Consider the following 14,499-nt stretch of genomic DNA (forward strand, 5'->3'; position numbering starts at 1 on the left):
TATAACCTACTTACACACTTAATTTTATGAAATCAATATAATGCCCCACAGGAAAGTCATTTATAACAGGTATTTCAATAAGCAAATTCTCAGGAACAAGTTCACTAAAAGACATAATGAAATACTCAGATGCTTGCACCTACTTCTATAGGGCAAGTTTAGCTATAGGAGAAGTGGGATCAGAAACTATTTCATTATAAACGAGAAGTACAGGAAAATGAAAAAGCAGAGGTGAGGGGGATAGGAGGGAGTGGGTAATGGGAGGGTGGGGTGCAGAGAACATTAGAATAAAAACTAGTGCTATAAAGAATAATTGGGTATTTCTAAACACAGTAATTTAAAGCTATTCTCTTTTCTTGAGAATGTCCCAATAAATATTCACATAGGTCCTATAGAAGATATAAAATTCCTGAGTGTAAGGGACAATTCCTTGTTGTCTAGAACTGTCCCGCTCATTACAGGGCATTTGACACTTCTGCATCTCCCCCAAATAAATGCCAGTAGTGCCCTCCCCCCAATATCCATGGGAAACAAACTGCATCCTGCCCCGGGGGGAAGGGGGAGGGGATACTAAATTCATTGAGAACTACTATTATAGAGGAAAGTCAAGCTCAGTGGGGAAACTAATATTTACATTTTTTTAATTAAAAATGTTTAATTTCAAAAATTCCTTCAAAGCTGAGATTATATAAACTCCACACACGGGAAGTTCTCTGTTTCCAAGATGCCCGTGCTTCACCTGACCTCTCTGACCTGTGCTATTAGGCATGGCAGCACCACTGAAGGACAGGCCTGGTTAACATCCAGACTCCAGCATCTCTGAAGTATGTAACTTTGGGCAATTTACTCAGTTTTCCTGGTCCTCAGCGTCCTTATCCGCAAAGCGCTGTTAAAAGAGATTCAATGTGTCCCAAAGGTGTCTATAGCGTCTAGTGCCCCATGGAACAGAAAATTCTCTCCAGTGAACCCAAATGTTCAAGTATTCACACAAATGATACCTACCTTCAACAACACCTGAAGAGCTAGATTCAAATTTGCCCCAAACAGAAAAAAATCATATAGGAAACTAACTGAAGCTAGGCAGCTCCAGGGATATAAAGATGACAGCAATCAGCAACAGTTAAACGTTTATCAAACATTAACCACATGCATCAAGTTTTTTGTTCGATGCTGTTACACTGCTTAATCTTTATGACTGCATGAGGGAGTTAATAGTCTTAATCCGTTTGAAGTTCAGAAAGGTTAAAGAACTTAATCAAGGTCAAACAGCCATAGAGTGAGAGCCAGAATAATTAGCTTTACCTGATGCCAAAGTCAAACCCACTAATAATGGCCTCTAATGCTAGGCTAGATCTCTACACAGAATTTTCATTTCAACTGCCTGGTTCTTCCTGCATTTACCCACCATTAAAAGAACAAGAGGGTGAACACCAGCTTTTTGGCCAATTGTCTTTTAGGATGTAAATCTTGAACTGTATTCAGGCTAGTCACTACTATTCATTAATAAAAGCACTGCAGCGAACATGTCCATGCATTCAATAAACATTTACTGCAGTGAATTAGACTTTCAAAGAGCTAACTGGAAAGCACATTCCCTTAATTCACTAAACTAAATGAATTACCTCTTAAATCTTAAGGACAGAAGTAATGATGTAACTTTGAATACGCCAGAAATATTTCTTAGCAGTTGACCTTTCATTTGTTTGTTATGAAATGTAATCTTCTGCCAATCCAATTAATTTTCCACTGAATGTTAGTAAAGACAGAGAATCAGCAAATGGAATTTTCATCTTTTTAAAATAACATATCTTTATTGATTTTAAGTTGCAGGAGTCCTTTGTTCCTAGGGACTGAAATTGTAGGTCCTCTTTAGAGCTAAAAATCATGATTCTATAAAAATTCTACCAGAGGCTTTTAAGGTACTGCACGCATTCTCTTATTAATATTTATAAGAATATAAGAATTCCGTTTCGCACAGCTTTCTACCAGTGCACAGACAGATTAGAGGCGAAAAATATGCAGAAAGTCATATAGAAAGTTATTAGAGGCAATGAAAACAGAACAGAGTCTACTATGCCAAACTCATTTCTCATACACAGGGAAAACTTCCTCTTTCTCACCATCAATCACTATTTATTGGGCGTCTGCTACATGCAGATGATTGTCTTTCACAAGAGTGGGGAAAAATCTGCCGCCTGCCTCATCCCCAGAAGTGGTTTCTGGGGACACCCCCTACTTCTGGCTCCAGCACTGCGAGATCACCCCCAGCCGATCTCTAACATGAATCCAAAGGTGGCAGGCACCATGGAGCACCAACAAAGGAACAGGTGACAGGAGACAGAAGTTTGTCCTCAGTTACTTCTGGACTTGCTTTTAATATTATCAGACCTATTGCTAAAATCCTAGGATCTCTGGCCTTTTGATTTTTTTTCCCCCAGACCTCTTCTGGCCTTGGCCCCAAAGGAATAAGCTCCACACTCTTCCTGGTGTTCTGTCTACTGGTACAGAACTGAAGTTCGCTCCCCGAGGCCTTGCAGAGGACAGCTGCCAATGTGAATCACTGTGCCAGCCCCCTGGGCTCACAGCATCTGCTGTCACTACTGTCACCATGCCCCGACTCCTTCAATTTTAGGACAGAAATCAATGTGAGCAGTGGTTACAACTACTCACTTACTGTTGTTATTATTATCACTTAGTGGGAGGTGTCTATTGGTAGATCTGAATTAGAGGTAACGGATGCACACAAAGCCAATAAAATTTAAAGGGTAAAAGATGTCATAAGTGGAATGCCTTTACAAAGAACATACAGTTTATGGGCTTCGAACACTGGTTTTCAATAATTCGATTTGAGTGTGTTTTTGAACTATCAAGAGACATAGAGGTTTACTCTACCTGGTAAACTAGTTCACTAAGGAAAAGGCGACATGCTTCTTTGTTCTCTTATGGAATAGTATCTGCAACTGAATGCATTTTCAAAATACACCAGCATATGCTCATACTTGTAAAAATGCAAACTAAAAAATAATTGAATTATCACTCTTCTTAATGTACTTTCAGTATATTTATTTACATGGAGAGTACAGGAGGCACTAAGTAATTTATACTTCAAAATAGTGCTTTGTCACGTAATTATATGCAATCTCTTCGATTCAGTAAGCATTTACTAAAAACTTGCTTTATTCCTTCTGCTGTACTATTTATCTAAAACCTATGAATACAAAAAGGACTCAACAGGCTCTAAGAAAACTTTGATTTTTTTTTTGACAAGGAGACAAAATTAACAAATAAAACAATTAGAAAAAATGGGTAGGCTAAAAATTAATGACTGATAAAATGTGTTTATGCACAGAGAAGTGTTAGTGGAAAAAAAAGGGCCAGTTCACATGGGCCAGTGTTGTTAGGGAAGGTGCCTGAAGTAGAATCTCGCTGAAAACAACCATTCGTGGTTGTATTTCGACAGTGCCGCACGACCAACAATCATATCTGTAAACCAGAAACATTTTACCCTCGATGAAAATGTTCCCTATCAGAGCATGCTGAAGAGGACGATTGTACCGGCTTCTGCCTCAGATGTCTAATGTAAAGACCGAGAGGGTCAAGTGGTGCTTTGGTCAATACAATCGAAAATGTGCTAAATATACAAATATGGGTTCAGGAAGAAGGCATAATAAAAAGTGTCTAAGGGGCAGGATATCGACCCAACACAAAACTAAATCAGTATTGTGAAGTACTAGGACCTTTACTTGGGGGGGGAAAAAAAAACGTATGTGAATTCAACTATAATTTTCCAAGAGACTGGGTTAAGAAACCAAGTCTACGGTTTAATACATTTTCTTTTAAAGGTTTATTAAGTTGCTTCACATAAAAGTTCTTGTAGAATTCACAAGAAAAACTGCCCTTTGCTAGACTGGATTGTTGTTCTCAATTATGCACTTGCTCCCTGTAAGAGAAATATACATCCGTACCCTTTGCTATGCCACCTTGGGGTGCTTTGCACTACGCAGAGTATGCATCTCCACCCACCTGGCCATGTGGCTTGTTTTGACCAACAGACTGAGAATTAACAGTGTACCTAATTCAACTTGAGACTCCAAGAGGCCTGGCAAATTTCTGCTCTCCTCCAGAAGAGCATGCTCCAGGTACCAACTTCTCCTTCTTCAGCCCTGTCCCAAGATAAAGACACGTGGAATAGACCTGAACTCCTACCTTAACTTTGGAGGCCAGCCCACCCCTGCCAAACCCAACCAAGAGCAGCCAAACCTCAGTCAATCTGCCGATTTATGAATGTGAAATAAGTAATTGTGGTTCTAAGCCACTAAGATTTGGAGGCTGTTATGCAGCATTATCACAACAAAAAAACCAAAACACCCTTAGAAATATCCTGATCCACAAATTACTCTGTGGATTTTTACCAGGAAGATCAAAGTCATATAGTACATACTACTGTCTATAAGAAGAACTCTACCGGGGCACCTGGGTGGCTCAGTCGGTTAAGCAGTTGCCTTCAGCACCGGTCATGATCCCAGGGTCCTGGGATCGAGTCCTGCATCGGGCTCCCAGCTTGGCGGGGAGCCTGCTTCTTCCTCTCCCTCTGCCTGCCTCTCTGCCTACTTGTGCTCTCTATCTCTGTCAAATAAATAAATAAAATCTTTAAAAAAAAAAAAAAGAAGAAGAACTCTACCAAGGCATGGAATACCAAAGCCCAGAGACAGAAGCAGCCAATTGACACAAATAGCCAAGAAAGCTTCCTTTCCTTCCAGTTGTCATTTACCCCATAACCAATGTGTGTGGCCATGGAAGTTTAGCCATAAGAAGGCATCATCTGACACCAAGGGTAACTTATGCACATCTTGGTATATTCACCTATAGACTTTGATATTACTTCTTGTTATGAGGCAAAATGTGTTACCCCGCCCCCCAAAATGTTTAAGTTGTATCCACAGTACCACATAATGTGACCTTATCTGGAAAAAGGGTACTTGCAGATGCAATTAGTTAAGATGAGGTCATACTGGAGTATGGTGGGCCTCTCATCCAATAAGACCAGTGTCCTTTTAAGAAGATGGCCATATGAAGCTAGAGACACAGGGAGAACACCGGGGGACAACAAAAGCAGAGATTAGGGTGACGCAGCTGCAAGCCAAGGATGCCAAGGACAGCCAGCAAAGCACCAGAAGCCAGAAGAGGCAAGGGAGCTTTTCTCCTAGTTCCACAGAGGTCAAGGCTCTACCAACACCTGGATTTTAGACTTCCAGCCTCCAGGGCTACAGCACAACGAATCTCTGTTGTTTTAAGCTACCCAGTTTGTGCTAGTCAGAGCAGCCCTAGGAAACTAATTCACTTATTTTATTTAATTTAATTTATTTTTCAAAGATTTTATTTGACAGAGAGAGACACAGCGAGAGCAGGAACACAAGCAGGGGGAGTGGGAGAGAGAGAAGCAGGCTTCCCGCAGAGCAGGGAGCCTGATACGGGGCTCGATCCCAGGACCCTGGGATCATGGCCTTAGTGGAAGTCAGATGCTTAACGACTGAGCCATTCAGGCGCCCCCTAATTCACTTATTTTAAATCGTATACACTAGCATTGTTCCAAAAGAATACTGCATCAAAAATGTTGTTACTTTCCCACCATGGCTATTCTGCCACTTCCTCTTATAATTTAAAGAAATGTGAGCCAGTAATTGAGAACACTGGTAGAATTTTTTGAGTATTAGAGCAGAAAGCCCCCACAGTTAATTAACATCTGTACCTAGGAGATAATCTAAACACAGCTTACTTGAATAGGGGGACAAAGAACTGACCTGATTATCAAGAAAAAAACTTAACATAAAAAGGGTTTTGAAATATTCTGAGAATATAGCATCCCCACGTATTATGCTGCTCTTTTACTTTGGCGATTTTAGTCTAACCACCTCATACTGCTAGGTTTCCTGTGCGTACTTATGCTATCTTGTACCATTTTGTTTTTGTTGTTTAGTTAAAGATTTTATTTATTTATTCATGAGAGATAGGGGGCGGGGAAAGGGAGAAGCAGACTCCCCGCAGAGCAGGGAGCCAGGACCCGGGATCAGGACCTGAGCCAAAGGCAGATGCTTAACCAACTGCGCCACCCAGGAACCCTATCTTGTACCATTTTCTAATTGATTGCTCATCATGCCCCATCCTTCTAATCAGACTAAGCTCTCTAAAGGCAGGGAATGTGTCTTATGTTTTATGTGCATGGGCACATGCACATACACACATGACAATTTCTAGTTTACGCTAGCACAGGATTTATGTTTAATAAGTTCATTTTTAATTTGTTATGGCTAAATACCATACAGAAACTGACTTCAGGGCATGAAACGATAAGGTCTCGCCTTTTATTTAGATCAGTGGTCTCCATTTTTAAAAGTTATATTCTACATCAATAAAAGTATCTCAGCATAAAATCCTAGTATGTATATATTTTTACTTAAAAAAAAAACATGTGTTCTGCACTAATATATGCATTATAAAACATATAACAAAAATAGAAATCATGAAAAGATGATATAGACGTTCTAGCAAATTCTTCCCGTACCATCATGGGGCACATGAACCCCAGTTGGGAAACCACTGGCCCAGACTACGAGGGTAGATATATGAAAGCGTTTCCTAGGATTTTTGTCCTTTCCAGGAAATGCAAGATCTATGAGAATCTATCATATTTATGAACTTTAAACACATTCTATGGAAGATTCCTTAAATTGTCTTGATCAAACAAGCAATATTTTTGAGTTGATGATAGAAGTGTCCTTGCAATTAGGATTAGTTTGTATATTACTGGACCCCAACTGTAAATCCATTGCCAACCACGGTGTTCTCTGCAACTGAGCTCTTTAGTTTTTAGGCTTTGGGAATGAAAATTTATTACCAAAACTTCAGGTAAATATCTATAAGACTGAGAGAACCAAATGAGGTAATATTCTGATTTTGAAAAGAAAGGAAGGAGAAGGTTGGACAGAGGAAAAATGGAACAGAAAACTCATAAATCATGTCTTAAGAATATTGTCAACACAACACCACCCAATCTTCCTGTGTCCCATGTGCACATATGTGAACAACATTGCTAGAAAACAGAAGGGCAGACAGTAACACAAAATACAGTCCTATCAGCTTACTGTAAGAACAACAAAGCCATAAAACAAGCCAATATTTAATTTGTGGTACAAATAGTTAAGTGCCAAAAGCCAGGGGTAGAGTAGATGTCTTGGAAAGTGTTCATGGAACCAAGCATCAACCTTGTGCAGAATGGTGGCTTTAAAGGAAGAAAAGGGCAAGGAAATTTCAGATAAAGGCGGCAGTCAAAAAGCCAGAGGCAGGAATTACCCGGTGTGTATGAGAGGGGTACTGGGGCGCCGAGTTCATTCAGGTGGGGAGTGGGAGATGGGGATGAGCGCCTGGAACGTGGAGACAATGCAGAGCCTTAGCTGCATTGTCTCGCTTAAACCTCCATGAGAAAGCCACCACCACTAAAATGTCATCAATCATCTCATTTGGTCTACTTATTCTTGAAGAACTGGCCTTGGGGCTAATCTATACCCAAAACAAGCAAGCTAAGTGCAAAAAATGTGAAGCAGATAGCACATGGGTGAAAATGTTGGGGAAGTGAAATAGTAGCTTTGAAAGGAGGAAGAGAAAGTAAAGTATGTCAAAATGAATATGCATTTGGTAAAGAAAAGTTGAGAATATAAGAATCCTAGGACACCTAAATTTTGGTAATTTCTAACAAGTATCGTTATAATACATACGGATAATACAAATGTGAAAAATAGAAATTACCTATGATCCCATCAATGCGGAAAAAGCTTTACTATTTTGTCACTTTCCTGTCTTCTATGCAGGTGCATTTTAAAATCAAATTAGGATCCTTTTGTGCATACAGTTTGGTATGCTATATACTATCACTTAAAAAATGACTCCACTGTTGGATTTGTCTCAAATTTTCCAACTATAACCCTTGATGATAACGAATTACTACAGTTGCTTACTCTGTGACAGTACTTTACATATATTAATCTATCTAATTCCAATACTATATGGGAGGTAGATATTATCTTCATTTTATACATGAGAAAATCAAGGAGAAACTAACGTGCCTAAGTTCACTAAACGGTGGAAGAGGATTCCAAGCCGGGCAACTGGTTCCAGTATCCCTCCTCATAACCCCGTGACCATTCCACATGCCCCCCAGAGACAGTATGCTGATCGCTGAAATGGAGCCTCATTCCTGATTTCCTTTGGAGGTGCTCTTAGAATAAAACCACTGGTGCCAAAAAATTCTACTAGCTAACCTGTTCTCAATCTAAAGTACACCAACAGACCCTCTCACCATCCGTGAAAAAGGAACATGACCCAGCCTCAACTTTGCCAGCACAGTTATAGACTTTTAAAAATCTAATTACAATCTGCATTTCTCTGGTGCAATTAAGTTGAATGTGTTTTCATGTCTTGGCTCTTTGTAGTTACTGTTTTGTGAATTTCCTATTCCTGCTATAGACTGTGTCCCCCGCCCCCAAATTCATATGTTGGCAACCTAATGCCCAGGTGATAGTATTAGGTGGGGCCCTTGGGAAGTGATTAGGTCATGAGGTCAGACCAGCCCCCTCATCAGTGGGATCAGTGCCCTCATAAAAGAGGTCCCAGAGAGATCCCTGGCTCCTCCCACCACGTAAGAACACAATGAGGTATCAGCAGTCCGCAACCTGGAAGAGAGGTTTCACCACAGCTCGACCATGCTGACACCCTGATCTCAGACGTCCAGTTCCCAGAACTGTGAGCAATAAATGTTGCTGTGTATAAGCCACCCAGTGTATGGTATTTTGTTATAGCAGCCTGAAAGGACTAAAACAATTCCTTACTAGAATGTTTTTTAAAGCATTAAGGCGTATTAAATTGAAACTATTTTGCAAAGTGCTATGATTTGAGATATCAGAGGGCTGCTAATGAGCTGTTTCAGTGGGACCCACCAGACAGGCAATATGTTGAAGGAATCACCAGGACCTAGGAAGGAGGGCTCAGTTGTAAACACCCGGGACGGAGCAGGCCCTCCCAACCCACTAATGCCCCAAGACTGTGCTTTATATCGTAACAGCAGGGACTATTCCTATCCAATGGCTAGGATACTCATTACTGCCACTCAGGACACCCTAGGATCAACATGTCTGAGGAAACAAATCAGTAAATCTGGTGTTTGCTGAGTGAGGTCAGAATTACAGCAGGAAAATGAAAGATTTTGAAGGATCTCATACCTACAAAGTCATCTTGCAAATTTTTCCTACTCTACAAGGCATACCTGATTAGTGATCAGAATCATCCACCAGCCAGGATTCCACATCAACAGTACTGAACAAACACTATTATATTCTTACTCTCTAAATCCTCTGTTAATCAGTCAACAGCAAATTACCTCGTGCCAGGCACACTGCAATAAAACTGAGCACACAGGATACCCTGATTACTTGGCTTGGAATTAAAAATATCTCATCTGTATGCATAGGAGTCACTTAGGATAGACCACTCTCCAGACAGTTCATGTCATCTGTCAGGGTCAATGTTTAATGGCATCCTATTTGGAAGCTTTTGCCACTCTGTGTATCAATTACAGAGGGAAACCCAAGGGCGGAGGCATAAAAGACCCTCTCCAAGATGAAGGCCATAATGAAATACGAAAGTTATTTTGAATGAGTGTTAACACAATGTTTGAGAGAGAATTAGAGAAGCCAGGATGCTAGAGAAAATGACACAGGCATGTATTCTATTGGGGGATTGGGGGGATGAGTAGAAGAGGGATGAATGGTTAAATAAAACTTCAACCTGGGCTTTTTTTTTTTTTTAACCAATCTTAGCATGCTATCCAAAATCAGAGTTAATTTCTACTAGAAAAGCAATTTTGTTGTTTATGGGAAATGCCTATTCCCAGTATGGAAACTGATTTGGGGCACTAAATTACATGGGGAAGTCTCCACGAGTTTATGGAATCTCAACTAAGAATGGCCCCTAGAGAAGACACTAGAACTGGGTGTGGCTTGCTAAGGAAAATGGGAGCACAGAATGTCCCAAGCAGAGGGAACAACAGCATGGAGAAGGAAAATCATATACTATGCATGTGCAAGAAGTGACAAGCAGTTTTGTATGACAGCAGAGACTCTTAACTTGGGGTCCATACACAAGGATGTGCAGGCAAAATGGTGTGTAGTGCATGATGAGACCGTGAACTTTCATCAGATTTTCATAAAGGGTCCATAATCTGGGGCAAGGGTAGGGTGGTAGTCAAGAACAATTGCGGGCCAAATGCATGACAGGGAGGTACAGGGGGCAACAGATGAATTCCTCAGAGCCCCAGAGACCACTAAAATCTCTGGCGGACTCCTCCATGTGTAGGATGATTCGCAGAGGAAAGTTGAGAAGGAAGACTGGTTGAAAAGTGGAGAGCTGAGATGCAGCAGAAAGTAAAATGCAGGCAACAGTCCAAAGCATCCGAGGAGCCACACAAGGGCAGTGGGAATGGAGAGAAGGGAATCTGAAAAATGGTTGGGAGATAAAACGAGCAGGCCGAATGTTCATCTTTGCTTGTAGATGCATAAAATGTCACCGGGGGATTCCCAGTTAACAGCACTTGTCGCCAGTGGATAGGGGAAGCACGTAACTGGGGAAAGGGGAGGAGAGAGTCCTTTAATTATATAACCATTTGTATCTTTTGAATCACATGAAGGTAGTACCTGCCACAAAAATAAATTTTAAAAAAGACATAGAGGTTATTGAAATGAAATGCTTCTGGGTAAAAATCTACCCACTTCTCTCTTCAGACGACTCTAAAGCTTCACACTGCATTTTTGAATTCAGATTATTTTTGCCCCAAAGGTTCCAGGACCACACCCATGACTGAACCTTAAGAAGGGCCGATCTGTTGACCTGGGTGAAAACATTATCAAACTGAACTTGGCATCATATAAATAACTCATATAAATAACAGTAAATAACTATGTAGTTACATTCAACCAATTTAACAGGTAGTTGTCAAAATACCAGAATGAAGAAAGTTTAGTCAATTAACTTAGCTTGATCTTTTAAAATTTATGGTAAATAAATGAGGCACATAGAAGAATCTATCAATCTGATTCATTAAAACAAAGATGAATCAAATAAATTACTGATATGAAAGAGGTAAGATTTGAGGTTTGGTGTGCTGAGTGTTAAGCTAGTTTAAGCTAGCCCCTTGGCTAAAAATGACTTTTTAAAAATTATATGAGGGCGCCTGGGTGGCTCAGCCGTTAAGCGTCTGCCTTCAGCTCAGGTCATGATCCCAGCGTTCTGGGATTGAGCCCCGCATCGGGCTCCCTGCTCTGTGGGAAGCCTGCTTCTCTCTCTCCCACTCCCCCTTCTTGTGTTCCCTCTCTCACTGTGTCTCTGTCAAATAAATAAAATCTTAAAAATAAATAAATAAATAAATAAATAAATAAATAAATAAATAAAATTTATATGAATCTCCTGTTCAGCCTAACAAAGCACATAAGGTAGATTCCAGAAATAATTGACTTAAATTGAATGGTTTGACCAATTTTAAATTGGTGGTAAGTGGACGTAAATTTAATATTACAAAATAAATGGAATTTAGTTTTGCAAAACTATGGAACATTGTTTTCCATTTGGCTATATAAGCTCAAATATACATAAGTGGAATTTAGTTTTGCTAAACTAGGGAACATTGTTTTCCATTTGAATATATAACCTCAAATATACTAAACTTGCAACATTTATTCAAAACATACTTAATGGAATCGATTAAACTTGCTAATCAAAAACGTATGTGTCCAGAGATCGATCCTGCAAATGTTTTCATTTGGTTTTATGTATTATGTTTTGCCTTGTTTCACAAAGGATATGAGTCAGCTTTAAATAATAAATTCAATAAAGTGGGAAAATGTAATTAGATAAAAATGAGAATCGAGAAAAACAAGGTAGAACAGAAGCTCAATACCAAAGGGAAAGTTAGAACATCAATATTAGGTCATAGGTTTTTATAGGGTTATTAAAATCAAGTTGCAAATTTGATTCTGCATTTGCTAGTTGCCAAATCAGAAAGGGAAATATAATCAATTATCTGATGCTAGTTTTGCATGATGAAAAAAAGGCACACAACATTTGTGCAGGGCAAGTAAATATTTTCTTTGGCCTCTATTGCTAAATGGAACTTCCCTGGGTCTTCACACAAGAGCCACAAAAGGAACGATGATCTTGGTAAGGACATCTCTTAAGTAACCTAACTTAGGTTCGTTGTAACTGCTGTTATAGTAGAATCCCTCCGCATATGCAGTTGGGGGGTGGGGTGCAAGAGCTGCAAAACAAGTCACCAAAGTACATCATTTCTGAAAATTTGGCTAGACTCCTGGCCTAACATCTAGAATTGGAACAGAATGGGTGGACCTCATGGCCTTTATTACCACCAACCTTCTAGAACCATCATTTCTCTCCATTAAGATTCAGATCAAATTCATGAGCTGACAACTGATATTCTCTGGCATGTGCAGAAATAAAGGCATTCTACACCATTGTTCAGGGGAGGTTAGTAGACAACAATTATTCTTCAACCACCACCTCCCCATATTTGAAATTCAAGGTCATACAAATTTTCTTTTCCATACTTTCTCTGCAACCATAACAATTTTGGTTCCAACATATGTAAATTGAGTGGATCCCACTGGATGTAAAGAACAACAACAAAACTTATGGGCTGGGATAAAAAAGAAAAAAAAAGGACAGTAAATAACATTTAGCAAGGAAGGGATAGAGGTTTTGGCAATAAAACCTTAGGAAAGATACAGAAAGAGAGGAGAGACTATACCTGGTCTTAGAATTGCATTCCAGTGGTGCATATGGAGGCGGGATGTTGGGGGTTCACCAGACAGGGCCCTGACAGTGAGTCATCCAATCACAGAGGCATTGTGCATTTGGATGCAGGACACACACAGAAAAATGCCTCTCCCATTCTGAGATTAAAAACTAGCTCTTACTTGACGGGTTTCAAGGCCAAGAGTGTCAGCACAGCCTAAGTACTCAATTTCTATTTGTCAAAGGAACAAATAAGTGTTTACTATCTGCAACAAAGTAAAAAGAGTTTACTGTACCCACAGGGGAGGGCTCTTTTGAGAAATTAAAGTGAACAAGTAAAAACAATGTGAAATAACTGCTCAGTATTCTTGATTACAAATGTAAGATGCATAAAATGTAATTATCTTTATTTGGGGGAGGACTTTTGCTTCATTTTAATAAATCATAATATTTTTCATATGTTCCCTCCCCCTGTTGGTTCCCCCAATCTTACCACCTTTTACATAAAAGTGATTTCCTCACTGTCTGGGAAAGGCCCAAGTAGGCTGGAGAAGCAATAGCAATAAACTATGGTTTACTGTCATTTTATGAAAATAAGTCTTTGGGGGTAATATGTAGTGAGGATAGCAGCAAGGTATTAAAATGACAAAAAAGGGGCGCCTGGCTGGTTCAGTCTGTGGAGCATGCGACTCTTGATCTTGGGGGTATGAGTTCGAGCCCCATTTGGGGTGTAGAGATTACTTAAAAATAAAAGCTTAAAAAATAATTTAAAAATGACCAAAAAAAGAAAGAAAAAAAGAAAGAAAATAAAAGACTGGACACTCCCAGATAATTGTGTTAAACAAAGTTACTGAAAAAAGGTTAACACTGATTCATAAAGCTTACATAACAGGAAAATAAAAACAAAATCAAAACAGGAAATTTCACAGTGCAAAAATAAAGCAAATGAAATATGACGCAGTTATCCTTGATTCTTCCAAGATAACATAAAATTTAAAAGCAAAAAGACACTGAATCTTCCAAAACCCTGATGTCCAAATTGTGAAATGTGGAAGGCAGCTATGCTCACCACTATACCATCAACACACGCAAACTGTCAAATTTGGAAATCAATATGCTTATGTACTAAGGAAAACCTGCACAGTTGAAAATATGTATCTATACCATATATTTTGAATCATTTAGGAACCACAGACACCCCTAAATGCTTTATTTTTACCTTTACCTGTAATAAAATACATTATAATTAGATCATCTACAACTCAAGTCTAAACGGAGTTAATATGTCACTTATTAACCGAAACACTGTTACCTCTGGAGTAACAGAATCTTCTTGTAAACATGAATTGTATTTTTGAAATTGTTTGAGAGTTTAATATAAATATGTTTGATTACCAACAAGACTAGAAAATCTGCAAGCTCAGACATGAAATGCACTTACATTAAGGGTTGAGGAGAATTGCTTCACTTAATAACACAATTTAAAAAAGGACAGCATGTGGTCCTAAGAATGCCAAAATTCATACTCAAATGTTAAGACAATTTAATTTGACACTTCATACAAACAGGCAATTTTTTAAATCCAGTTAAACTTCAAGAGCCACAGGACAAATACGCTGTAATCCTAAACTGTTTTTAGATGAAGCC

At 39.3% G+C, this 14,499-nt stretch overlaps 1 protein-coding gene across 15 annotated transcripts in view; it reads right to left on the reverse strand.

The window, feature by feature from the left end:
* NCOA7 (nuclear receptor coactivator 7) overlaps positions 1-14,499 on the reverse strand; it is a 155,599-nt gene that overhangs the window by 130,699 nt on the left and 10,401 nt on the right. The window lies entirely within an intron of this gene.

The sequence above is a fragment of the Halichoerus grypus genome, chromosome 9, assembly GCF_964656455.1.
Source record: "Halichoerus grypus chromosome 9, mHalGry1.hap1.1, whole genome shotgun sequence".
Classification (NCBI taxonomy): Eukaryota; Metazoa; Chordata; class Mammalia; order Carnivora; family Phocidae; genus Halichoerus; species Halichoerus grypus.